Here is a 26,928-nt window from a genome sequence, read left to right as displayed (position 1 = left end):
AGAGAATGGGTGGCTGCTGTGAGTGTGTGTGAGAGAGAATGGATGGCTGCTGTGTGTGAGAGAGAATGGGTGGCTGCTGTGTGTGTGAGAGAGAGAATAGGTGGCTGCTGTGTGTGTGAGAGAATGGGTGACTGCTGTGTGAGTGAGAGAGAGAATGGGTGGCTGCTGTGCATGTGAGAGAGAATGGATGGTTGCTGTGCATGTGAGAGAGAGAATGGATGGCTGCTGTGTGTGTGAGAGAGAGAGAATGGGTGGCTGCTGTGTGTGTGTGAGAGAGAGAATGGGTGACTGCTGTGTGTGTGAGAGAGAATGGGTGGCTACTGTGTGTGTGAGAGTGAATGGATGGCTGCTGTGTGTGTGTGTGTGTGTGTGTGTGTGTGTGTGTGTGTGTGTGTGTGTGTGTGTGAGAGAGAATGGGTGGCTGCTGTGTGTGTGTGTGTGTGTGTGAGAAAATGAGTGGCTGCTCTGTGTGTGAAAGAGAGAATGGGTGGCTGCTGTGTGTGTGAGAGTGAATGGATGGCTGCTGTGTGTGTGTGAGAAAGAATGGGTGGTTGCTGTGTGTGTGTGAGAGAGAATGGGTGGCTGCTGTGTGTGTGAGAGTGAATGGATGGCTGCTGTGTGTGTGTGAGAGAGAATGGGTGGCTGCTGTGTGTGTGAAAGAGAGAATGGGTGGTTGCTGTGTGTGTATGAGAGAGAATGGGTGGCTGCTGTGTGTGTGTGTGTGTGTGAGAGAGAATGGGTGGTTGCTGTGTGTGTGAGAGAGAATGGATGGCTGCTGTGCATGTGAGAGAGAGAATGGATGGCTGCTGGCTGCTGTGCGTGTGAGAGAGAGAATGGGTGGCTGCTGTGTGTGTGTGAGAGAGAGAGAGAATGGGTGCCTGCTGTGTGTGTGAGAGAGAATGAGCGGCTGCTGTGTGTGAGAGAGAGAAGGTGACTGCTGTGTGTGTGAGAGAGAATGGGTGGCTGCTGTGTGTGTGAGAGTGAATGGATGGATGCTGTGTGTGAGAGAGAGAGAATGGGTGGCTGCTGTGTGTGTGTGTGAGAAAATGGGTGGCTGCTGTGTGTCTGAGACAGAATGGGTGACTGCTGTGTGTGTGAGAGAGAATGGGTGACTGCTGTGTGTGTGAGAGAGAATGGGTGACTGCTGTATGTGTTTGAGAGAGAGAATGGGTGACTGCTGTGTGTGTGAGAGAGAGAATGGGTGGCTGCTGTGCATGTGAGAGAGAATGGATGGCTGCTGTGAATGTGAGAGAGAGAATGGATGGCTGCTGTGCGTGTTAGAGAGAGAATGGGTGGCTGCTGTGCGTGTGAGAGAGAGAGAATGGGTGACTGCTGTGTGTGTGTGAGAGAGAATGGGTGGCTGCTGTGTGTGTGAGAGAGATAATGGGTGACTGCTGTGTGTGTGAGAGAGAATGGGTGGCTACTGTGTGTGTGAGAGTGAATGGATGGCTGCAGTGTGTGTGTGTGTGTGTGTGTGTGTGTGTGTGTGAGAGAGAGAGAATGGGTGGCTGCTGTGTGTGTGAGAGAGAGAATGGGTGACTGCTGTGTGTGTGAGAGAGAATGGGTGACTGCTGTGTGTGTGAGAGAGAAAGGGTGACTGCTGTGTCTGTGAGAGTGAATGGGTGGCTGCTGTGTGTGTGTGAGAGAGAATGGATGGCTGCTGTGTGTGTGTGTGAGAGAATGGGTGGCTGCTGTGTGTGTGAGAGAGAATGGATGACTGCTGTGTGTGTGAGAGAGAATGGGTGGCTGCTGTGTGTGAGAGAGAATGGGTGGTTGCTGTGTGTGAGAGAGAGAGAGAATGGGTGGCTGCTGTGTGTGTGTGAAAGAGAATGGGTGACTGCTGTGTGTGTGAGAGAGAATGGGTGACTGCTGTGTGTGTGAGAGAGAATGGGTGGCTGCTGTGTGTGTGAGAGAGTGAGAATGGGTGGCTGCTGTGTGTGTGTGAGAGACATAACGGGTGGCTCCTGTGTGTGTGAGAGAGAGAATGGGTGGCTGCTGTGTGTGTGAGACAGTGAGAATGGTTGGCTGCTGTGTGTGTGTGAGAGACATAATGGGTGGCTGCTGTGTGTGTGAGAGAATGGGTGGCTACTGTGTGTGTGTGTGAGAGTGAATGGGTGGCTGCTGTGTGTGTGTGAGAATGGGTGGCTGCTGTGTGCGTGAGAGAGAATGGGTGGCTGCTGTGTGTGTGAGAGAGAATGGGTTCCTGCTTTGTGTGAAAGAGAGAATGGGTGGCTGCTGTTTGTGTGAGAGAGAATGGATGGCTGCTGTGTGTGTGATATAGAATGGATGGCTCCTGTGTGTGTGAGAGAGAATTGTTGGCTGTTGTGTGTGTGTGTGTGTGAGAGAGAGAATGGATGGCTGCTGTGTGTGAGAGAGAATGGGTGGCTGCTGTGTGTGCGAGAGAGAGAATGGGTGGCTGCTGTGTGTGTGAGAGAAAGAATGGGCGACTGCTGTGTGTGTGAGATGGAATGGGTGATTGCTGTGTGTGTGAGAGTGAATGGGTGGCTGCTGTGTGTGTGTGAGACAGAATTGGTGGCTGCTGTGTGTGTGTGTGAGAAAATGGGTGGCGGCTGTGTGTGTGTGAGAGAGAATGGGTGGCTGCTGTGTGTGTGAGAGAGAATGGGTAACTGCTGTGTGTGTGTGAGAGAAAGAATGGGTGACTGCTGTGTGTGTGTGAGAATGGGTGGCTGCTGTGTGTGTGAAAGAGAGAATGGGTGGTTGCTGTGTGTGTGTGAGAGAGAATGGGTCGCTACTGTGTGTGTGTGAGAGAGAATGGGTGGCTGCTGTGAGTGTGTGTGAGAGAGAATGGATGGCTGCTGTGTGTGAGAGAGAATGGGTGGCTGCTGTGTGTGTGAGAGAGAGAATAGGTGGCTGCTGTGTGTGTGAGAGAATGGGTGACTGCTGTGTGAGTGAGAGAGAGAATGGGTGGCTGCTGTGCATGTGAGAGAGAATGGATGGTTGCTGTGCATGTGAGAGAGAGAATGGATGGCTGCTGTGTGTGTGAGAGAGAGAGAATGGGTGGCTGCTGTGTGTGTCAGAGAGAGAATGGGTGACTGCTGTGTGTGTGAGAGAGAATGGGTGGCTACTGTGTGTGTGAGCGTGAATGGATGGCTGCTGTGTGTGTGTGTGTGTGTGTGTGTGTGGGAGAGAATGGGTGGCTGCTGTGTGTGTGTGTGTGTGTGTGTGTGTGTGTGTGTGTGTGTGTGTGTGTGTGTGTGAGAAAATGAGTGGCTGCTGTGTGTGTGAAAGAGAGAATGGGTGGCTGCTGTGTGTGTGAGAGTGAATGGATGGCTGCTGTGTGTGTGTGAGAGAGAATGGGTGGTTGCTGTGTGTGTGTGAGAGAGAATGGGTGGCAGCTGTGTGTGTGAGAGTGAATGGATGGCTGCTGTGTGTGTGTGAGAGAGAATGGGTGGCTGCTGTGTGTGTGAAAGAGAGAATGGGTGGTTGCTGTGTGTGTGTGTGAGAGAGAATGGGTGGCTGCTGTGTGTGTGTGTGTGTGTGTGTGAGAGAGAATGGGTGGTTGCTGTGTGTGTGAGAGAGAATGGGTGGCTGCCATGTGTGTGAGAGAGAATGGATGGCTGCTGTGTGTGTGTGAGAGAGAATGGGTGGCTGATGTGTGTGTGTGAGAGAGAATGGGTGGCTGCTGTGTGTGTGTGAGAGAGAATGGGTGGCTGCTGTGTGTGTGAAAGAGAGAATGGGTGGTTGCTGTGTGTGTGTGAGAGAGAATGGGTGGCTGCTGTGTGTGTGAGAGAGAATGGATGGCTGCTGTGTGTGTGTGAGAGAGAATGGGTGGCTGCTGTGTGTGTGAGAGAGAATGGGTGGCTGCTGTGTGTGTGAGAGTGAATGGATGGATGCTGTGTGTGAGAGAGAGAGAATGGGTGGCTGCTGTGTGTGTGTGTGAGAAAATGGGTGGCTGCTGTGTGTCTGAGACAGAATGGATGACTGCTGTGTGTGTGAGAGAGAATGGGTGACTGCTGTGTGTGTGAGAGAGAATGGGTGACTGCTGTGTGTGTTTGAGAGAGAGAATGGGTGACTGCTGTGTGTGTGAGAGAGAGAATGGGTGGCTGCTGTGCATGTGAGAGAGAATGGATGGCTGCTGTGCATGTGTGAGAGAGAATGGATGGCTGCTGTGCGTGTTAGAGAGAGAATGGGTGGCTGCTGTGTGTGTGAGAGAGAGAGAATGGGTGACTGCTGTGTGTGTGAGAGAGAATGGGTGGCTGCTGTGTGTGTGAGAGATAATGGGTGACTGCTGTGTGTGTGAGAGAGAATGGGTGGCTACTGTGTGTGTGAGAGTGAATGGATGGCTGCAGTGTGTGTGTGTGTGTGTGTGTGTGAGAGAGAGAGAATGGGTGGCTGCTGTGTATGTTCGAGAATGGGTGGCTGCTGTGTGTGTGAGAGAGAGAGAATGGGTGACTGCTGTGTGTGTGAGAGAGAATGGGTGACTGCTGTGTGTGTGAGAGAGAAAGGGTGACTGCTGTGTCTGTGAGAGTGAATGGGTGGCTGCTGTGTGTGTGTGAGAGAGAATGGATGGCTGCTGTGTGTGTGAGAGAGAATGGGTGGCTGCTGTGTGTGTGAGAGAGAATGGATGACTGCTGTGTGTGTGAGAGAGAATGGGTGGCTGCTGTGTGTGAGAGAGAATGGGTGGTTGCTGTGTGTGAGAGAGAGAGAGAATGGGTGGCTGCTGTGTGTGTGTTAGAGAGAATGGGTGGCTGCTGTGTGTGTGAGAGAGAGAATGGGTGACTGCTGTGTGTGTGTGAGAGAATGGGTGACTGCTGTGTGTGTGAGAGAGAATGGGTGGCTGCTGTGTGTGTGAGAGAGTGAGAATGGGTGGCTGCTGTGTGTGTGTGAGAGACATAATGGGTGGCTGCTGTGTGTGTGTGAGAGAGAATGGGTGGTTGCTGTGTGTGTGAGAGAGTGAGAATGGGTGGCTGCTGTTTGTGTGTGAGAGACATAATGGGTGGCTGCTGTGTGTGTGAGTGTGAGAGAATGGGTGGCTACTGTGTGTGTGTGAGAGTGAATGGGTGGCTGCTGTGTGTGTGTGAGAATGGGTGGCTGCTGTGTGTGTGAGAGAGAATGGGTGGCTGCTGTGTGTGTGAGAGAGAATGGGTTCCTGCTTTGTGTGAAAGAGAGAATGGGTGGCTGCTGTTTGTGTAAGAGAGAATGGATGGCTGCTGTGTGTGTGATATAGAATGGATGGCTCCTGTGTGTGTGAGAGAGAATTTTTGGCTGTTGTGTGTGTGTGTGTGAGAGAGAGAGAATGGATGGCTGCTGTGTGTGAGAGAGAATGGGTGGCTGCTTTGTGTGCGAGAGAGAGAATGGGTGGCTGCTGTGTGTGTGAGAGAAAGAATGGACGACTGCTGTGTGTGTGAGAGGGAATGGGTGAGTGCTGTGTGTGTGAGAGTGAATGGGTGGCTGCTGTGTGTGTGTGAGACAGAAATGGTGGCTGCTGTGTGTGTGTGTGTGAGAAAATGGGTGGCGGCTGTGTGTGTGTGAGAGAGAATGGGTGGCTGCTTTGTGTGTGAGAGAGAATGGGTGACTGCTGTGTGTGTGAGAGAGAATGGGTGACTGCTGTGTGTGTGAGAGAGAATGGGTGACTGCTGTGTGTGTGTGAGAGAAAGAATGGGTGACTGCTGTGTGTGTGTGTGAGAATGGGTGGCTGCTGTGTGTGTGAAAGAGAGAATGGGTGGTTGCTGTGTGTGTGTGAGAGAGAATGGGTCGCTGCTGTGTGTGTGTGAGAGAGAATGGGTGGCTGCTGTGAGTGTGTGTGAGAGAGAATGGATGGCTGCTGTGTGTGAGAGAGAATGGGTGGCTGCTGTGTGTGTGAGAGAGAGAATAGGTGGCTGCTGTGTGTGTGAGAGAATGGGTGACTGCTGTGTGAGTGAGAGAGAGAATGGGTGGCTGCTGTGCATGTGAGAGAGAATGGATGGTTGCTGTGCATGTGAGAGAGAGAATGGATGGCTGCTGTGTGTGTGAGAGAGAGAGAATGGGTGGCTGCTGTGTGTGTGTGAGAGAGAGAATGGGTGACTGCTGTGTGTGTGAGAGAGAATGGGTGGCTACTGTGTGTGTGAGAGTGAATGGATGGCTGCTGTGTGTGTGTGTGTGTGTGTGTGTGTGTGTGTGTGTGTGTGTGTGTGTGTGTGTGTGTGTGTGTGAGAGAGAGAATGGGTGGCTGCTGTGTGTGTGTGTGTGAGAAAATGAGTGGCTGCTGTGTGTGTGAAAGAGAGAATGGGTGGCTGCTGTGTGTGTGAGAGTGAATGGATGGCTGCTGTGTGTGTGTGAGAAAGAATGGGTGGTTGCTGTGTGTGTGTGAGAGAGAATGGGTGGCTGCTGTGTGTGTGAGAGTGAATGGATGGCTGCTGTGTGTGTGTGAGAGAGAATGGGTGGCTGCTGTGTGTGTGAAAGAGAGAATGGGTGGTTGCTGTGTGTGTATGAGAGAGAATGGGTGGCTGCTGTGTGTGTGTGTGTGTGTGAGAGAGAATGGGTGGTTGCTGTGTGTGTGAGAGAGAATGGATGGCTGCTGTGCATGTGAGAGAGAGAATGGATGGCTGCTGGCTGCTGTGCGTGTGAGAGAGAGAATGGGTGGCTGCTGTGTGTGTGAGAGAGAGAGAGAATGGGTGCCTGCTGTGTGTGTGAGAGAGAATGAGCGGCTGCTGTGTGTGTGAGAGTGAATGAATGGATGCTGTGTGTGAGAGAGAGAGAATGGGTGGCTGCTGTGTGTGTGTGTGAGAAAATGGGTGGCTGCTGTGTGTCTGAGACAGAATGGGTGACTGCTGTGTGTGTGAGAGAGAATGGGTGACTGCTGTGTGTGTGAGAGAGAATGGGTGACTGCTGTATGTGTTTGAGAGAGAGAATGGGTGACTGCTGTGTGTGTGAGAGAGAGAATGGGTGGCTGCTGTGCATGTGAGAGAGAATGGATGGCTGCTGTGAATGTGAGAGAGAGAATGGATGGCTGCTGTGCGTGTTAGAGAGAGAATGGGTGGCTGCTGTGCGTGTGAGAGAGAGAGAATGGGTGACTGCTGTGTGTGTGTGAGAGAGAATGGGTGGCTGCTGTGTGTGTGAGAGAGATAATGGGTGACTGCTGTGTGTGTGAGAGAGAATGGGTGGCTACTGTGTGTGTGAGAGTGAATGGATGGCTGCAGTGTGTGTGTGTGTGTGTGTGTGAGAGAGAGAGAGAATGGGTGGCTGCTGTGTATGTGAGAGAATGGGTGGCTGCTGTGTGTGTGAGAGAGAGAATGGGTGACTGCTGTGTGTGTGAGAGAGAATGGGTGACTGCTGTGTGTGTGAGAGAGAAAGGGTGACTGCTGTGTCTGTGAGAGTGAATGGGTGGCTGCTGTGTGTGTGTGAGAGAGAATGGATGGCTGCTGTGTGTGTGTGAGAGAGAATGGGTGGCTGCTGTGTGTGTGAGAGAGAATGGATGACTGCTGTGTGTGTGAGAGAGAATGGGTGGCTGCTGTGTGTGAGAGAGAATGGGTGGTTGCTGTGTGTGAGAGAGAGAGAGAGAGAGAGAATGGGTGGCTGCTGTGTGTGTGTGAAAGAGAATGGGTGGCTGCTGTGTGTGTGAGAGAGAGAATGGGTGACTGCTGTGTGTGTGAGAGAGAATGGGTGACTGCTGTGTGTGTGAGAGAGAATGGGTGGCTGCTGTGTGTGTGAGAGAGTGAGAATGGGTGGCTGCTGTGTGTGTGTGAGAGACATAACGGGTGGCTCCTGTGTGTGTGTGAGAGAGAATGGGTGGCTGCTGTGTGTGTGAGACAGTGAGAATGGTTGGCTGCTGTGTGTGTGTGAGAGACATAATGGGTGGCTGCTGTGTGTGTGAGAGAATGGGTGGCTACTGTTTGTGTGTGTGAGAGTGAATGGGTGGCTGCTGTGTGTGTGTGAGAATGGGTGGCTGCTGTGTGCGTGAGAGAGAATGGGTGGCTGCTGTGTGTGTGAGAGAGAATGGGTTCCTGCTTTGTGTGAAAGAGAGAATGGGTGGCTGCTGTTTGTGTGAGAGAGAATGGATGGCTGCTGTGTGTGTGATATAGAATGGATGGCTCCTGTGTGTGTGAGAGAGAATTGTTGGCTGTTGTGTGTGTGTGTGTGTGAGAGAGAGAATGGATGGCTGCTGTGTGTGAGAGAGAATGGGTGGCTGCTGTGTGTGCGAGAGAGAGAATGGGTGGCTGCTGTGTGTGTGAGAGAAAGAATGGGCGACTGCTGTGTGTGTGAGAGGGAATGGGTGATTGCTGTGTGTGTGAGAGTGAATGGGTGGCTGCTGTGTGTGTGTGAGACAGAATTGGTGGCTGCTGTGTGTGTGTGTGAGAAAATGGGTGGCGGCTGTGTGTGTGTGAGAGAGAATGGGTGGCTGCTGTGTGTGTGAGAGAGAATGGGTAACTGCTGTGTGTGTGTGAGAGAAAGAATGGGTGACTGCTGTGTGTGTGTGAGAATGGGTGGCTGCTGTGTGTGTGAAAGAGAGAATGGGTGGTTGCTGTGTGTGTGTGAGAGAGAATGGGTCGCTGCTGTGTGTGTGTGAGAGAGAATGGGTGGCTGCTGTGAGTGTGTGTGAGAGAGAATGGATGGCTGCTGTGTGTCAGAGAGAATGGGTGGCTGCTGTGTGTGTGAGAGAGAGAATAGGTGGCTGCTGTGTGTGTGAGAGAATGGGTGACTGCTGTGTGAGTGAGAGAGAGAATGGGTGGCTGCTGTGCATGTGAGAGAGAATGGATGGTTGCTGTGCATGTGAGAGAGAGAATGGATGGCTGCTGTGTGTGTGAGAGAGAGAGAATGGGTGGCTGCTGTGTGTGTCAGAGAGAGAATGAGTGACTGCTGTGTGTGTGAGAGAGAATGGGTGGCTACTGTGTGTGTGAGAGTGAATGGATGGCTGCTGTGTGTGTGTGTGTGTGTGTGTGGGAGAGAATGGGTGGCTGCTGTGTGTGTGTGTGTGTGTGTGTGTGTGTGTGTGTGTGTGTGTGTGTGTGTGTGTGTGTGTGTGAGAAAATGAGTGGCTGCTGTGTGTGTGAAAGAGAGAATGGGTGGCTGCTGTGTGTGTGAGAGTGAATGGATGGCTGCTGTGTGTGTGTGAGAGAGAATGGGTGGTTGCTGTGTGTGTGTGAGAGAGAATGGGTGGCAGCTGTGTGTGTGAGAGTGAATGGATGGCTGCTGTGTGTGTGTGAGAGAGAATGGGTGGCTGCTGTGTGTGTGAAAGAGAGAATGGGTGGTTGCTGTGTGTGTGTGTGAGAGAGAATGGGTGGCTGCTGTGTGTGTGTGTGTGTTTGAGAGAATGGGTGGTTGCTGTGTGTGTGAGAGAGAATGGGTGGCTGCCGTGTGTGTGAGAGAGAATGGATGGCTGCTGTGTGTGTGTGAGAGAGAATGGGTGGCTGATGTGTGTGTGTGAGAGAGAATGGGTGGCTGCTGTGTGTGTGTGAGAGAGAATGGGTGGCTGCTGTGTGTGTGAAAGAGAGAATGGGTGGTTGCTGTGTGTGTGTGAGAGAGAATGGGTGGCTGCTGTGTGTGTGAGAGAGATTGGATGGCTGCTGTGTGTGTGTGAGAGAGAATGGGTGGCTGATGTGTGTGTGTGAGAGAGAATGGGTGGCTGCTGTGTGTGTGTGAGAGAGAATGGGTGGTTGCTGTGTGTGTGAAAGAGAGAATGGGTGGTTGCTGTGTGTGTGAGAGAGAATGGGTGGCTGCTGTGTGTGTGTGTGAGAGAGAATAGGTGGCTGCTCTGTGTGTGAGAGAATGCCTGGCTGCTGTGTGTGTGAGAGAGAGAATGGGTGGCTGCTGTGTGTGTGAGAGAGAATGGGTGGTTGCTGTGTGTGTGTGAGAGAGAATGGGTGGCTGCTGTGTGTGTGAGAGAGAGAATGGGGGGTTGCTGTGTGTGTGAGAGAATGGGTGGCTGCTGTGTGTGTGTGAGAGAGAATGGGTGGTTGCTGTGTGTGTGTGAGAGAGAATGGGTGGCTGCTGTGTGTGTGTGAAAGAGAGAATGGGTGGTTGCTGTGTGTGTGTGAGAGAGAATGGGTGGCTGTTGTGTGTGTGTGAGAGAGAATGGGTGGTTGCTTTGTGTGTGTGAGAGAGAATGAGTGGCTGCTGTGTGTGTGAAAGAGAGAATGGGTGGTTGCTGTGTGTGTGTGAGAGAGAATGGGTGGCTGCTGTGTGTGTGTGAGAGAGAATGGGTGGCTGCTGTTAGTGTGTGTGTGAGAGAGAATGGATGGCTGCTGTGTGTGTGAAAGAGAGAATGGGTGGCTGCTGTGTGTGTGTGAGAGAGAATGGGTGGCTGCTGTGTGTGTGAAATAGAGAATGGGTGGTTGCTGTGTGTGTGTGAGAGTGAATGGGTGGCTGCTGTGTGTGTGTGAGAGAGAATGGGAGGCTGCTGTGAGTGTGTGTGAGAGAGAATGGATGGCTGCTGTGTGTGAGAGAGAATGGGTGGCTGCTGTGTGTGTGTGAGAGAGAATAGGTGGCTGCTGTGTGTGTGAGAGAATGGGTGGCTGCTGTGTGTGTGAGAGAGAGAATGGGTGGCTGCTGTGTGTGTGTGAGAGAGAATGGGTGGTTGCTGTGTGTGTGTGAGAGAGAATGGGTGGCTGCTGTGTGTGTGAAAGAGAATGGATGACTGCTGTGTGTGTGAGAGAGAATGGGTGGCTGCTGTGTGTGAGAGAGAATGGGTGACTGCTGTGTGTGTGTGAGAGAAAGAATGGGTGACTGCTGTGTGTGTGTGAGAGAAAGAATGGGTGACTGCTGTGTGTGTGTGTGAGAATGGGTGGCTGCTGTGTGTGTGAAAGAGAGAATGGGTGGTTGCTGTGTGTGTGAGAGAGAATGGGTCGCTGCTGTGTGTGTGTGAGAGAGAATGGGTGGCTGCTGTGAGTGTGTGTGAGAAAGAATGGATGGCTGCTGTGTGTGAGAGAGAATGGGTGACTGCTGTGTGAGTGAGAGAGAGAATGGGTGGCTGCTGTGCATGTGAGAGAGAATGGATGGTTGCTGTGCATGTGAGAGAGGGAATGGATGGCTGCTGTGTGTGTGAGAGAGAGAGAATGGGTGGCTGCTGTGTGTGTGAGAGAGAGAATGGGTGACTGCTGTGTGTGTGAGAGAGAGGGGGTGGCTAATGTGTGTGTGAGAGTGAATGGATGGCTGCTGTGTGTGTGTGTGTGTGTGAGAGAGAATGGGTGGCTGCTGTGTGTGTGTGTGTGTGAGAAAATGAGTGGCTGCTGTGTGTGTGAAAGAGAGAATCGGTGGCTGCTGTGTGTGTGAGAGTGAATGGATGGCTGCTGTGTGTGTGTGAGAGAGAATGGGTGGTTGCTGTGTGTGTGTGAGAGAGAATGGGTGGCTGCAGTGTGTGTGAGAGTGAATGGATGGCTGCTGTGTGTGTGAGAGAGAATGGGTGGCTGCTGTGTGTGTGAAAGAGACAATGGGTGTTTGCTGTGTGTGTGTGAGAGAGAATGGGTGGCTGCTGTGTGTGTGTGTGTGAGAGAGAATGGGTGGTTGCTGTGTGTGTGAGAGAGAATGGGTGGCTGCTGTGTGTGTGAGAGAGAATGGATGGCTGCTGTGTGTGTGTGAGAGAGAATGGGTGGCTGATGTGTGTGTGTGAGAGAGAATGGGTGGCTGCTGTGTGTGTGTGAGAGAGAATGGGTGGCGGCTGTGTGTGTGACAGAGAGAATGGGTGGTTGCTGTGTGTGTGTGAGAGAGAATGGGTGGCTGCTGTGTGTGTGAGAGAGAATGGATGGCTGCTGTGTGTGTGTGAGAGAGAATGGGTGGCTGATCTGTGTGTGTGAGAGAGAATGGGTGGCTGCTGTGTGTGTGTGAGAGAGAATGGGTGGCTGCTGTGTGTGTGTGAGAGAGAATGGGTGGTTGCTGTGTGTGTGAAAGAGAGAATGTGTGGTTGCTGTGTGTGTGTGAGAGAGAATGGGTGGCTGCTGTGTGTGTGTGTGAGAGAGAATAGGTGGCTGCTCTGTGTGTGAGAGAATGGGTGGCTGCTGTGTGTGTGAGAGAGAGAATGGGTGGCTGCTGTGTGTATGTGAGAGAGAATGGGTGGTTGCTGTGTGTGTGTGAGAGAGAATGGGTGGCTGCTGTGTGTGTGAGAGAGAGAATGGGTGGCTGCTGTGTGTGTGTGAGAGAGAATGGGTGGCTGCTGTGTGTGTGTGAGAGAGAATGGGTGGTTGCTGTGTGTGTGTGAGAGAGAATGGGTGGCTGCTGTGTGTGTGAAAGAGAGAATTGGTGGTTGCTGTGTGTGTGTGAGAGAGAATGGGTGGCTGCTGTGTGTGTGTGAGAGAGAATGGGTGGTTGCTTTGTGTGTGTGAGAGAGAATGGGTGGCTGCTGTGTGTGTGAAAGAGAGAATGGGTGGTTGCTGTGTGTGTGTGAGAGAGAATTGGTGGCTGCTGTGTGTGTGTGAGAGAGAATGGGTGGCTGCTGTGAGTGTGTGTGTGAGAGAGAATGGGTGGCTGCTGTGTGTGTGAAAGAGAGAATGGGTGGTTGCTGTTTGTGTGTGAGAGTGAATGGGTGGCTGCTGTGTGTGTGTGAGAGAGAATGGGAGGCTGCTGTGAGTGTGTGTGAGACAGAATGGATGGCTGCTGTGTGTGAGAGAGAATGGGTGGCTGCTGTGTGTGTGTGAGAGAGAATAGGTGGCTGCTGTGTGTGTGAGAGAATGGGTGGCTGCTGTGTGTGTGAGAGAGAGAATGGGTGGCTGCTGTGTGTGTGTGAGAGAGAATGTGTGGTTGCTGTGTGTGTGTCAGAGAGAATGGGTGGCTGCTGTGTGTGTGAAAGAGAGAATGGGTGGTTGCTGTGTGTGTGTGTGAGAGAGAATGGGTGGCTGCTGTGTGTGTGTGTGAGAGAGAATGGGTGGCTGCTGTGAGTGTGTGTGAGAGAGAATGGATGGCTGCTGTGTGTGTGAAAGAGAGAATGGGTGGCTGCTGTGTGTGTGTGAGAGAGAATGGGTGGCTGCTGTGTGTGTGAAAGAGAGAATGGGTGGTTGCTGTATGTGTGTGAGAGTGAATTGGTGGCTGCTGTGAGTGTGTGTGAGAGAGAATGGATGGCTGCTGTGTGTGAGAGAGAATGGGTGGCTGCTGTGTGTGTGTGAGAGAGAATAGGTGGCTGCTGTGTGTGTGAGAGAATGGGTGGCTGCTGTGTGTGTGAGAGAGAGAATGGGTGGCTGCTGTGTGTGTGAGAGAGAGAATGGGTGGCTGCTGTGCATGTGAGAGAATGGATGGCTGCTGTGCATGTGAGAGAGAGAATGGATGGCAGCTGTGTGTGAGAGAGAGAGAATGGGTGGCTGCTGTGTGTGTGTGAGAGAGAGAATGGGTGACTGCTGTGTGTGTGAGAAAGAATGGGTGGCTACTGTGTGTGTGAGAGTGAATGGATGGCTGCTGTGTGTGTGTGAGAGAGAATGGGTGGTTGCTGTGTGTGTGTGAGAGAGAATGGGTGGCTACTGTGTGTGTGAGAGTGAATGGATGGCTGCTGTGTGTGTGTGTGAGAGAGAATGGGTGGCTGCTGTGTGTGTGAAAGAGAGAATGGGTGGTTGCTGTGTGTGTGTGAGAGAGAATGGGTGGCTGCTGTGTGTGTGTGAGAGAGAATGGGTGGTTGCTGTGTGTGTGAGAGAGAATGGGTGGCTGCTGTGTGTGTGAGAGAGAATGGATGGCTGCTGTGTGTGTGTGAGAGAGAATGGGTGGCTGATGTGTGTGTGTGAGAGAGAATGGGTGGCTGCTGTGTGTGTGTGAGAGAGAATGGGTGGCTGCTGTGTGTGTGAGAGAGAGAATAGGTGGCTGCTGTGAGAGAGAGAATGGGTGGCTGCTGTGTGTGTGAGAGAGAGAATGGGTGACCACTGTGTGTGAGAGAGAATGTCTCACTGCTGTATGTGTGACAATGTCTGGCTGCTGTGTGTATATATTTGAGACAATGGATGACTGCTGTGGGTATGCAAGACAACATCTGACTGGTGTGTGTGACAATGGATGACTTCTATACACCTGCATATTAGCCATATCTATCATCAGTAAAAAAAAAAAAAAAAGGTGGGTAGCTGCTTTGAGCAAGCGGTGAATAATTGCACCCTTGTTGTCACATTCAATGCTGACAGTTTCATCTTGACTAAGAATATTTAATTCGCACCATGCATTTCAAGGTAACAAGTCACACGAAAAGACGCTCAGTGCTACCGAGTCATGCAACGGCATGGCGCGACTAAAAAGACTGTTTAACGAGAAAGGTAATAAGATGTATGTGGACACATCTGTATATATATTTTCTGTACAGTAACAATAATTTTGACTGCGCAAACTAAAAAATGCAGCCCTCAAGGGGATAAGAAGACTCTCCACAAATCCTCAAGATATCAATATACAAGAACCAATGATCCCCTCAAATGGCGCAAAATGAACATATACAATAAAAATAAGTCATTACATCAAAAGAATCCTTTATAAGTTTCTTATATATGTGACTTCTCCAGAGTCAAATAAGGATATTTCAGCTAATAGGAGTCCAGACTTTTTCCTCCAAATGCAATCCTCAATCACAAGGTTACTTGCCAGGTGCCTAGTTGTGGGGTTTGTTTTGACTTTGGAGTTTCCAATACACCTCTACCTCCCCTACCGGGCACCACCGTTCTTTCACCGAGCTGTTTTCGGATGATGGGCACAGCGTCAGGAAATAACCCCAGACGGGGATCGACAGCCGCGAGGTGTTCCTTTATATTGGGCAGTGGGATAGGGAACCCGCCGCCCGCCACCATCACAGGTAAGTATGGATAGCAGGATTAGCAGTGAATAAAGACTTCCAAGGGCTTCCAAATAAATCAGAGAGCGTCCAAGTACTGAGCCCTAATGCGTTTCTCCTTATTTTCACCAATATATCTTCTGAAAATATAACTTTAACAAGAGTTGGACACTAGAACCATCCTATATTTGCTTTTAGCATTTTTTTTATTGATAAAAAACATACTTTATCATTTTGTTGAATTCTAGTACTACATATAATAGGTACCCAAACACTCATCCATACATCATGTACTGTACATACTGCTTTATAAGTGAAATGCAGCAGCTGTCTAATAATAATAATAATAATAATAATAATAATAATAATATAATAATAATAATAATAACAATAATAATAATAACAGTTCAGCTTTTGAAAACATAAATCTGGAGTTTCAAGTACTGTATGTTACTACTATATGTTACTTTTGGAAGTATAATCATAGTATTTATTTTATAACAACAATTTATACTGATTTTCAGGGTGTACTGTACTGTATGTCCATTTATGCTAGATTCACATAAATTTGTAGCCAAAGGCTAATAACCGACGCTGCTGGCGTTATTGTAAGTCAGAATGTTTTTATTCTCCTTTATCCGCAGCTTGCTCTTTCACGGCACTTTGTATTTAACAATAATAAAGTAACAAACTAATTATTATTCAGAGCTAAGCAATTGTATTCCCACCTATATAATGATTGACAATATATATTTGAGAACCATATTGATTAATTTATACATCTTTATTGCACTAATTCTTCCTCTCTGCTCCTGAAGATCTCGCTATTACAATACTGACTAGTTCAGTTATTACCTTGTCATCTCACTGCCTTGCAATTAAGTCATTTTTATTGATTTGCAGGCAATGTGGAGCTGAAAATTGTTTTAATCAAATCAGTTTGTTTTCTCACTCTCATTTTCTTTTTCAGTATCTCAGTTAACATGTGTTTCTAGTATAAAGATTGTGCAGGTTTGATTTGATTTTCCTATTTATGTTTTTCAAGTATATTTTAACAAGTAGCAGATGATAAAAACGTATACAAAAATTAACTTTTTGTTTTGCTGAAAACTAGTAAAGAAGAAAATGCCATCACGATATCAATTTGAACAATTTAACACTTTTGCTTTTATTTTATTAAAACAAACTTAGGGCCGTATTCAATTAGAAGTGAAAAGTCAGTTTCGGCGATAATTTTTCGCCGATGATGTCATTTTCGCCGATTTCACTTTTCTCCGTATTCAATTTGGCCGACTTTTCACCAAGGTGGAAGGTCAATGTAATGGACCCGGTGAAAATGTTTCGCCTATGAATTGTAGGCAGAAAAAAGTGCAGAATTGGGGTTTTGGGGTGAAAACGTAGGGAAAGCACCCAGCACCCTTTGGACAGCCCCCCTAAGGTAAACTGTGCCAAAAAAAATATTTTAAAAATGAAAGTACTTTCATTTTGGGGGCGAAAAAAAAAAGTTGGGGTACAAAGTTAAAAACTAGCGAAATAGACTACAAGGGGGTTCTAAGTATGCGGCAGGTGTTTTTATGATTGCAGGTTGATGCAGCAGGTGTATTTTTCACTTTTTTTAATTAGCAACTTCAAAATATGCTAGTAACCATTTTCATTTACCCCATATTTGATGGGAATAGTTATTTTCACCAATAAAACATCCTAAATGCTATTCTTCACCACTTTTTAAAACACACAAAATACAGTAGCACCTATTGAGACCATTTAAAGTGGCCAAGTACCTTCAGCAGGGCTATTCGGGGGTATCCATAGTGATCCCCCATGTCAGAGCATCTTTTGGGGGGTGTCAGGCTGACAGTGACAGAAAGTGACAGAACTTTTTGCCTATTTAAGTTTGCCGGGTCCCATTTTGCCGATTTGGAATTGAATACGGGGATTAGCGGGTACGCGCATGATACTTTTTCGCACCCAAAACCAGCGATGACGGCAAAAAGTCCGGCAAATGATTTTTCACTTATAATTGAATACGGGCCCATGTGTGACATTTATGTAAACTGGTGCAGATGTGAAAAAAAATACTTTTCTAAACCATGCTTGAACATCTGAATGGTTGCCAGGGGCTGCCCAATTCTAATTACCTTTTTAAACTAACATATACACTATGTAGACAAAAGTGATTGGACACCCTCGCACAAGTGAAATGCACACAAGTTCCAAATGGCCACTTATGTGGTGGTTTCGACAAGAACACTTTGTAGGGAGGCCCATGTACTTGCAGATCTATGGAAACAACAAATGTTTTTATCAGGATAACAATGCCAACTGTCATGTTTCCAGGGCGACGCTGGACTGGTATACATAGAATTCTGTAACCCAGATGGACTGGCCAGCTCAGTGTCCAGATCTTAACCCCAATGGGAACCTCTGGGACAAATTGGAGCTACAGGTGTGTTCTAGGCGGAATCAACCTTCTTCAGTGTCACAGTTGGTCACTGTACAGCCATGGCCAAAAGTTTTGAGAATGACACATGTATTGGTTTTCACAAAGTCTGCTATTTCAGTTTTTATGATGGCAATTTGCATATACTCCACAATGTCATGAAGAGTGATCAGATGAATTGCAAAGTCCCTCTTTGCCATGACAATGCACTTAATCCCAAAAACAACTTTTCCACTGCAATTCAGCCCTGCCACAAAAGGACCATCCGACATCTTGTCAGGGATTCTCTTGTTAACACAGGTGAGGCTGTTGATGAGGACAAGGCTGGAGATCAATCTGTCATGCTGATTAAGTTAGAATAACAGACTGGAAGTTTTAAAAGGAGGGTGGAGCTTGAAATCATTGTTCTTCCTTTGTTAACCATGGTTACCTGTAAGGAAACATGTGCAGTCATCATTGCTTTGCACAAAAAGGGCTTCACAGGCAAGGATATTGCTGCTAGTAAGATTGCACCTAAATCAACAATTTATTGAATCATTAAGAACTTCAAGGAGAGAGGTTCAATAGTTGTGAAGATGGCTTCAGGGCGCCCAAGAACATCCAGCAAGCGCCAGGACCGTCTCATATAGTTGATTCAGCTGGGAGATCAAAGCATTACCAGTGCAGAGCTTGCTTAGGAATGGCAGCAGGCAGGTGTGAGGGCATGGTCACGCACAGTGAGGTGAAGACTTTTGGAGGATGGCCTGGTGTCAAGAAGGGCAGCAAGGAAGCCACTTCTCTACAGGAAAAACATCAGGGACAGACTGATATTCTGCAAAAGGTACAGGGATTGGACTTCTGAGGACTGGGGTAAAGTTATTTTCTCTGATGAATCCCCTTTCAGATTGTTTGGGGCATCTGGAAAAACGCTTGTCCGGAGAAGGAAAGGTGAGCGCTACCATCAGTCATGTGTCATGCCAACAGTAAAGCATCCTGAGACCATTCATGTGTGGGGTTGCTTCACAGCCAAGGGAGTGGGCTCACTCACAATTTTGCCTAAGAACACAGTCATGAATAAAGAATGGTACCAAACCATCCTCCAAGAGCAACTTCTCCCAACCATCCAAGAACAGTTTGGTGACAAACAATGCCTTTCCCAGCATGATGGAGCACCTTGCCATAAGGCAAAAGGCATAACTAAGTGGCTCGAGGAACAAAACATCATAGGTTTGGGTCCATGGCCAGGAAACTCCCCAGACCTTAATCCCATTGAGAACTTGTGGTCAATCCTCAAGAGGCAGGTGGACAAACAAAAACCCAGAAATTCTGACAAACTCCAAGCATTGATTAGGGAAGAATGGGCAGCCATCAGTCAGCATGTGGCCCAGAAGTTGATTGACAGCATGGTAGAGCGAATTGCAGAGGTCTTGAAAAAGAAGGGTCAACACTGCAAATGTTGACTCTTTGCATAAACTTAATGTAATTGTTAATAAAAGCCTCTGACACTTATAAAATGCTTGTAATGTTAATATACCATAGTAACATCTGACATAAAGGTCTAAAAACACTGAAGCAGCAAACTTTGTGATAACCAATACTTGTGTCATTCTCAAAACTTTTGGCCATGGCTGTACTTAAGGCAGAATGGCAAAACATACCGCCTGCTGTTGTCCAGGAACTTGTGGACAGTTTGCCAAGAAGGGTGTCTGCAGTAATCACTGCACATGGTGGACCTACAAATGCTGAGTAACAGTACCATCCCTCTTGTAACTCTAGTACTGTTGGAAGGGGTGCGCTTTTGTGCTGCCTCCCTCCAGCATATTACAGGTAGGACTCAGCCGGCAGTCACTAGCAACTGCCTGAGCTCAGTCAGGCAGACCTGACCTCTGATACTGGACATGTACAGCATCTCCAAGCATCCTTACTCTCTGGCGTTCCACGAGGATGGACCCAGGAGACTCTTACATAGCTTGACCCCTAATATACTACACCACCACCTTTATAGTACAGGGCATCACTGCTAACATCTACTGGTGTTTTTATCACTACCACAACTGACAGACTACAAGGCACGGCAACTCCCTTAGCTCCAAGCTGCTTATATATGTAATCTGCATAACACTGTACGGTTTGTTTCTTTGGACTGCTATTACTGATTGATAATTCTTTCAGTGCCTATTACGCAGTGCCCCTTATGCAGTGCCCCTTATACAGTGCCCCAGTAGTGCCCCTTATCCAGTGCACCATATACAGTGCCTTTATATAGTGCCCCCAGTAGTGCCCTTTATGCAGTGCCCCCAATGCAGTGTCCCTTGTGTAGTGCATCTTTTGCAGTACCCCCAGTAGTGCCCCTTACACAGTTCCCCCAGTAGTGCCTCTTATACAGTGCCCCCAGTAGTGCCCATTACATATATAACATACAGATACGTACAACACAAAACAATACTTGAATCCCTGCTCCTGCACCCACCGCCACCCGCTCCTCCTGCTCAGCACTATGGGAGAGACGTCATGACATCTCTCCCTTCACTCACTGGGGGAGCCAGAAGGCTGAGCTCATGAGTGAGCTCCAGTCTGGCTCTGGCCATGGTGCAGCAGCCAATGGGAATCTGTCTGACTCTCATTGGCTGCTAAAACAAACACACTCACTGTATACTACCCGGCATTGGCGGCGGTGTGTTTGTTTTACTGTGTAGTGTGGGCCGCACTCACTGCAGTCCGCACTACACATGAAAACCACTAACCAGGATGGCGGCACCTGCCCCGGCCAACCCCCCTAGTTACGCCACTGCTGCTGGGACCAATGACTAGCGTTGACCACCAGCAGCTGCATCAGTCATCTATCAGAGTCTCTGTTGCTCAGGGCAAAATTTACGAAGCAGTGGCTCCTGTAAGCCGCTGCTTTCTGGCAGCTTGCAGGTGAATTTACACTGTTTCCGGGTGCCGTTTTAAATATGTACCTGAAACCCACCGGGAAGCAGTGGCTTACAGAAGCCTCTGCTTCGTAAATTCTGCCCTCTGTCTCTGACAGCATCAGAGATAACCAGAGCGCACATGATCAGACCTTGTCCTGGCTCCCAGCAGCCCCTTCACGAACACATCCTACCTGGGGGACACCACCACTGCCTTTCTGTACCGAACTGGTGAGTATCCTGTCTCAGCTGCATTAGTGTCGTTCTGAGTGCAGGTAATGCACACAGGACACAATCACAATATACATAGAGGTGGCTCCCCTAGTAGCCCCACACACACACACTTTACACCCCACACTTAGGGGGTCATTCAGACCCGGTCGTTAGCGCCGATGCGCTCGGACCGGGTCGATGGCCCCCCACAGAGCATGCACATGACGGCGATGGCGTGCGCATGCGTGAGACCCGCTAAGACCGATAGCGCCGGTCGTAGCGGGTCTCGATCCAAAGGGGGCGAGCTGTCGATGTTGATTGACAGCTCGCCCCATTTGGAAGGCGGGCCGGGGGGGTGGCAGCCCAAACGGAGGCATTCCCATGGGAATGCCTACCGTTTGGGGGAGGCCCCACTGACATCACTAGTGATGTCAGTGGAGAGCTTCCGGCTCAGACAGAGTCAGAAGCTCTCCGGGGCTTACGACAAGGGAGACCCTACCCTAGGGTCTCGTCGTAAGCCCCGATGGTCGCGATGGTCTCTGACCATCGCGACCATCACCGGAGTGGTCATTAGAGCTGTGGGTGTTAACCCACAGCCTAACGACCGCAACAGAGGCGGGCGGTCAGGATGCAAGCGGCCGCCCAGTTTCTAAGCGACCGCTTGCATCCTCCGACCGCCTCTGAATGAGGCCCTTATTTACCTAAGGCAGAAATCAAGATTAACAGGGCAATGTATAAAATGTCTGTAACTTTGGCCCTGATTCAGAGCCGGATGCTCTTTCAGAACGGTCGCTCTGAATCAGAGTGGGTTTTTTTTTTTTGTGCCGGCCTCCTGGCCACTCGCTAAGTTGTAGGGTCTCATCCGTCACATGCCCCAGTGAGCTTCCGGCTCTAATAGAGCCGGAAGGTCACTACTGACATCACGAATGATGTCAGTAGGGCCGCCCCCAAATGGCAGGTGTTCCTTCGGGAACGCATCAGTTTGGCCAGCCACACCCCCGACCCGCCTATCAAACGGGGTGAGCTGTCGATCAACATGTACAGCCATCCCTTTTGGATGTGAGCGCCGGAGCGAGTGATTTCTCACTCCGGGGCTCGTGCATGCACACTGTCCAGCTATCGACCCGCTTGCGAGCACTAAGCGCTCGCGAGCGCGTCTGAATCAGGCCATTTGTTACTTGAAGAAGGATGTATGAAATCATCATACTTTGGAGTTTACCTAAATGACTCCCTTTTACATAATCTGTCCCCTTCCAGAGATGGATCTGTCGGGGGAGGGGGTGTGACTGCCCTTCAATGAACAAACAGTCAAACCCAGCAGTGCAGCAGGTTGATGCTGTGGCCAGCCAGCCACATACAGTCAGCTAAACTACATATTTTAAATTGACTATTTGACTACATGTTTATCCACTCACCCATGTCTCCTGTTGATTTGTTTGTGAATCACCAGCCTTCTTAAATACCGCGTTATATCATGCAGGATTAGGGAGACTATATAATTTGGTTTTTACCTAAATGACTCCCTTGGTTTTCGTGTATATAATTTACTATATGCCAAACACCATTAATTTAATCCGGTATGTCAACTAAGCAGGCAGATAGAGCAAACATTAGATCATTTACAATCATAGTGGCCAAGCAGCACTATAATTTGTATATATGCAAATGATCACTACACTGAAGAGCCCAAAAGAGTTGGGACTACAAATGGGAGGGGGCACTACTGAAAGTGGGAGGAGTAATGAGTGTAGAGGGGAGGAGTCAGGATTATTTCTTAAACCACCCGCTTTAAGAGAAAAGTCTAGATCCGTCCATATCCCCTTCCCCATTTATAATATGCCAATCCCACCTTTTTGTCATCTGCCCCCATTTATAATTTGCCCCCTTCCCCCTTTAAAATCTACCCCCACCCCTGAGTAAGGAAATTTAATAGTAGGGATCTCTAAAAATCCACGCACAGGGTGCTATTAGACCTGGGGCTGGCCCTGCAACTACAGTCAAATGACATCCTCCTATCACATGACTTGCTAACATTCTGAGAGACAATATCTGTGTTGCAGACTCTCTGTGTCTGGCAGCAAGAGAGTGTGTTCTGTATCTACACTGTACATATTCTCTCCATCCTTCTCCCCCTCTCCCATCACATGACATGCTGAGAGCTGCGAACCTATGTCAGACATATTAGTTTGCCCTCTAGAAAAGTATTGAAGAGAAGATAATTATCTGTAAGAGGTTACACCTCATCTCTGAGCCAGATACACCAAGAAATAGAGGGCCCTATTTACTACAATCTGCATATTAAATGCGGTTGTAGTGTGATATTTTCGCCTAGAAAATATCACAGGGATTTATCAAAAATCCTTACAGGAACAGAGCTTGCGATAAAGCTCTGTCCATGCAAATCCTGTCCACAGTCTTCTCACTGTATTTGTTGCAAAAAATACATTGAGAAGGTGCCTGCAAACCGGCTCACCATACACCTCCACGCGATCACCCCCCCGCGACCGCCCACCCCATGACTGCACCCCCCCTCACTTACCTCCGTTTTTTTTTTACTATTTTTTTTTTTGCAGTGTTGAGCTTCTGGTCTGTTTAGACCACACATCTGATCACTGGGGCCAAGCTCCCGGCTCTCCTCTGCCTGTTAGAGCAGAGCAGGAGTTGGGGAACCAGGGGAAAGCCCTAATAACGGCATATCCAGGTGCCGTTATTATCACAGGGCTTCTCCCGGCATTTTTTAACATTCTATTTTTAGAAACTCTGGGCAGATCATATTTCCCATTACAATTATGGGTAATGTGATCTGATTACTAAAAATATGTGATAATTAAGAATTTTATGAATTCTACTCCAATTGTCCTTTAGTAAATTTATGTGAAACTAAAATAATGTGAAAAGGGTGTGAAAAATAATGTTAAGAAATAGATCCCATTAGAGGACTCTTATGTGTCTGATGGTAGAAAGTTTATACAGATGATATAATTATGCTCCATATTGTCACGTTGCTCCATTTTGACACATTATTATTATAGTTGTCCCATCACAGCAGCATCTTATATTTTATGTATTTGATTTTCTACATATATATAAAAAAAACATAGATACCAGACAAACACTACTTCTCCCACTAATACATTATTACCTCTTTGTATGAATTCTATGTACTGTACAGTAACTAGGTATCTATTGAGTTAGTACCTGACAGTCATTTCTTCATTTCAATTTATGGGTTCCTTCTAATTCACATTTTCTGGGTTGGATCACAATATGAATTTCTATGTTCAATATATTAGTATATAATTTTTAATATTTAGATAAATATTTATTAATTATTTATTACCAGTTATTTCTATGGCGCACACATATTGCGCAGGGCTTTACAGAGAATATCTGGCCATTCACATCAGTCCCTGCCCCAGTGGAGCAAACCGGGAGGAAACCGGAGCACCCGGAGGAAACCCATGCAAGCAGAGGGAGAATATACAAACTCCACACATTTTAAGATGTTCTTGATAGAGCATAAATATAATCAACGATGCATGGTTTTAGAACATTATATATACATAGTATAATGATATAACATAAGATCATCATGTGGATTCAAAGCAATCAGACATGCCAACATAATAGCTATTATTCATTTCTGCATTTGCGACAAGGGTTTCATTTCATTAATCAATCAACTGATGCATTAGGGAGGCTTCTGGCTTCCTTATTTGCAGTGGTCTGTTTTTTAGAGGAGGTGACGTGTTGAACCTCTGGGAGGAACTTGCAGTACAGGAGGACATCTGTCTTACCGACCCAAAGATATTTGCAGATGCTTTTAACTGGTTTCTCATTACATTGTACTTCTCTAGACTATTCTATTGTTACATTTTTGGTTGTCTTCAACTCTCATGCATGGAGGATTGAGGCCTTAATGAATTTATAGTCCAAACAGTATTCAAATGTACACAGTTTAGTATATTATCGGCACCTTTGTTTTAAACATAATACATTATTGTGCTCTACATTTTTACTAAAAAAATCACTTGGATGTAGATTTGTATATAGTTCACATTTCTGCACTTGTAAACTTCATCCCGAGTGTTTTTGGTGGCTTAGGAATTTTGCTTTGGTTTGTCAAATGCATGTCATATTTACATTTGCATGAGAAAATATTTCCATGTTAAATATTTACATATCATGATATAATCCACAAGATTTGAACTGACAGCTACAATCTCGCAACTATTTCTCACCTTCCTCAGTCTCCTCCTGTGTCTTTCCTGCTCTCACACGCAAAGAAAGAATTAAGGATTGTAAAAAAGAGGTTGAAGGTGTACTCAAACTGGGATCTCCCTGAGTAATTACTGAATCATTTTCTAACACCAGGTTGTTTGCTTTGTAGTATATATGCTTTCCTTTATTATAAAAGAAGTGCCAATTTTAAATGTAAAATTAAGCCACAACATTCACTCTAATGCTGGGCATACACTCTACAATTACACTGCACAACAATGAAAATGTTTCCGATGTGAAAATAGTTACTTCTAATTGATTTCAGCATGCAAAGAATGAATATGACATTTAAAACTCTCAGTTAGCTCTGAGTTCCGAGATACAGTATAGCCCATTTATGACGATGTAGGGGTAATCCTAGTGACGTGGGCAGAATGGAGAGAATCTTACCAGCAATCTGCGTTCTGCGCATAGGGGGTGGGGCCTAATGACCCAATTAAATGAATCAGTTATTTGTCCCCTCCCCTATTTAAATATATGCGATTCCCGGGATTACCCTCACAAGATAACTGTGATGCACTGAGTGACAAGCATAGTGAGCGATTCCACCAAGACATTTCAGCAATGGAACAAAGGTATCAGGGTAGGTGATCACTACTGTTGGACAGTGACAAGAGATGCCCCAGAAGAGGAGTACAAGCGACAAGCAAAGAGAAAGCACCCCCATGAATAGGCCACTATATTACATAGTACTTTCCTATGCTGTATGTTTGTTTCGTATGCTGTATGTTTGTTCCGTTTTGTGTTCTTATTTGTGATTGATTGAATTAAAACAACTGTTATTTATTTTCTATCAAGAAAATATCAGATTATTTTAAAATAGCTTTTCACTATGACTATATTACTAATGTACATACAGTATAGTGCAAGTAGTGTAGCACAAAAAATAGAGCTAGTAAAAACATTCTGAAATCATTTTAGTTTTTCTTGACCTCAAATTAGTAATGTATGACTATTTTTAGAAAGGAAACAAATTAAAAGTATTAATTTGTTGTACAGTGTTATCTGTCAGATATCTGTCAAATCTGTCTGGTGAGAAGGAAAATGTGGTCCGTTTTCTAGTGTTTGGGAGCAAATTTCTATTGCTATTTGCTCCCATACAATACCAGTTTTCATTCCAACCAGTCAGATTGGACAGATATCTGACAGATAATTGTATAGTGTATACCCAGCACATGGGCGTTTTAAGAGAGGAGGGGGCCCATCCTCTCTCCCTGGTGGCTGGCAGCTGACTGACGCGGCTGGCCAGCCACCGGAGCATTAGTAGACTCCGGGCACGAGAGTGCGCCTGGAGACTACTGCGCATGCGCAGAACACCGGAAAATGGCCACGGCGGCCATTTTTCTGGTGTTCTGAGCAGCAGTGACACCCGATGCGGGACCTCGGACATGTAAGTTTAAAAAAAATATGGGTGCACTGTGTGCGGTGCGGGGCCCCCCTGGACCTGGGGGCCCGTGTGCCCCGCACACACTGCACCATTATAGATACACCACTGGCCCAGCATAAGACCAGGTACCCAATTGCATTTAATCCTTTTTTTTATAACAAATGCAAGTTACACCACACATTTGACATGTAGTTGTTAACAAGCATCCTTACTTGTATCACAGGGGTGGGGTGGACAGATAATTGTATAGTGTATGCCCAGCATTACTTATATCACAGGGGTGGGGTGGACAGGTAATTGTATAGTGTATACCCAGCATTACTTGTATCACAGGGGTGGGGTGGACAGGTAATTGAATAGTGTATGCCCAGCATTACTTGTATCACAGGGGTGGGGTGGACAGGTAATTGTATAGTGTATGCCCAGCATTACTTGTATCACAGGGGTGTGGTGGACAGATAATTGTATAGTGTATGCCCAGCATTACTTGTATCACAGGGGAGGGGTGGACAGGTAATTGTATAGTGTATGCCCAGCATTACTTGTATCACAGGGGTGGGGTGGACAGATAATTGTATAGTGTATGCCCAGCATTACTTGTATCACAGGGGTGGGGTGGCCAGATAATTGTATAGTGTATGCCCAGCATTACTTGTATCACAGGGGTGGGGTGGACAGGTAATTGAATAGTGTATGCCTAGCATTACTTGTATCACAGGGGTGGGGTGGACAGATAATTGTATAGTGTATGCCCAGCATTACTTGTATCACAGGGGTGGGGTGGACAGGTAATTGAATAGTGTATGCCTAGCATTACTTGTATCACAGGGATGGGGTGGACAGATAATTGTATAGTGTATGCCCAGCATTACTTGTATCACAGGGGTGGGGTGGACAGGTAATTGTATAGTGTATGCCCAGCATTACTTGTATCACAGGGGTAGGGTGGACAGGTAATTGTATAGTGTATGCCCAGCATTACTTGTATCACAGGGGTGGGGTGGACAGATAATTGTATAGTGTATGCCCAGCATTACTTGTATCACAGGGG

The sequence above is a fragment of the Taudactylus pleione genome, unplaced genomic scaffold (genome assembly GCF_031769625.1).
Source record: "Taudactylus pleione unplaced genomic scaffold, aTauple2 ptg000114l, whole genome shotgun sequence".
In the NCBI taxonomy this organism is placed as follows: Eukaryota; Metazoa; Chordata; class Amphibia; order Anura; family Myobatrachidae; genus Taudactylus; species Taudactylus pleione.
This window is presented reverse-complemented; position numbering follows the sequence as displayed.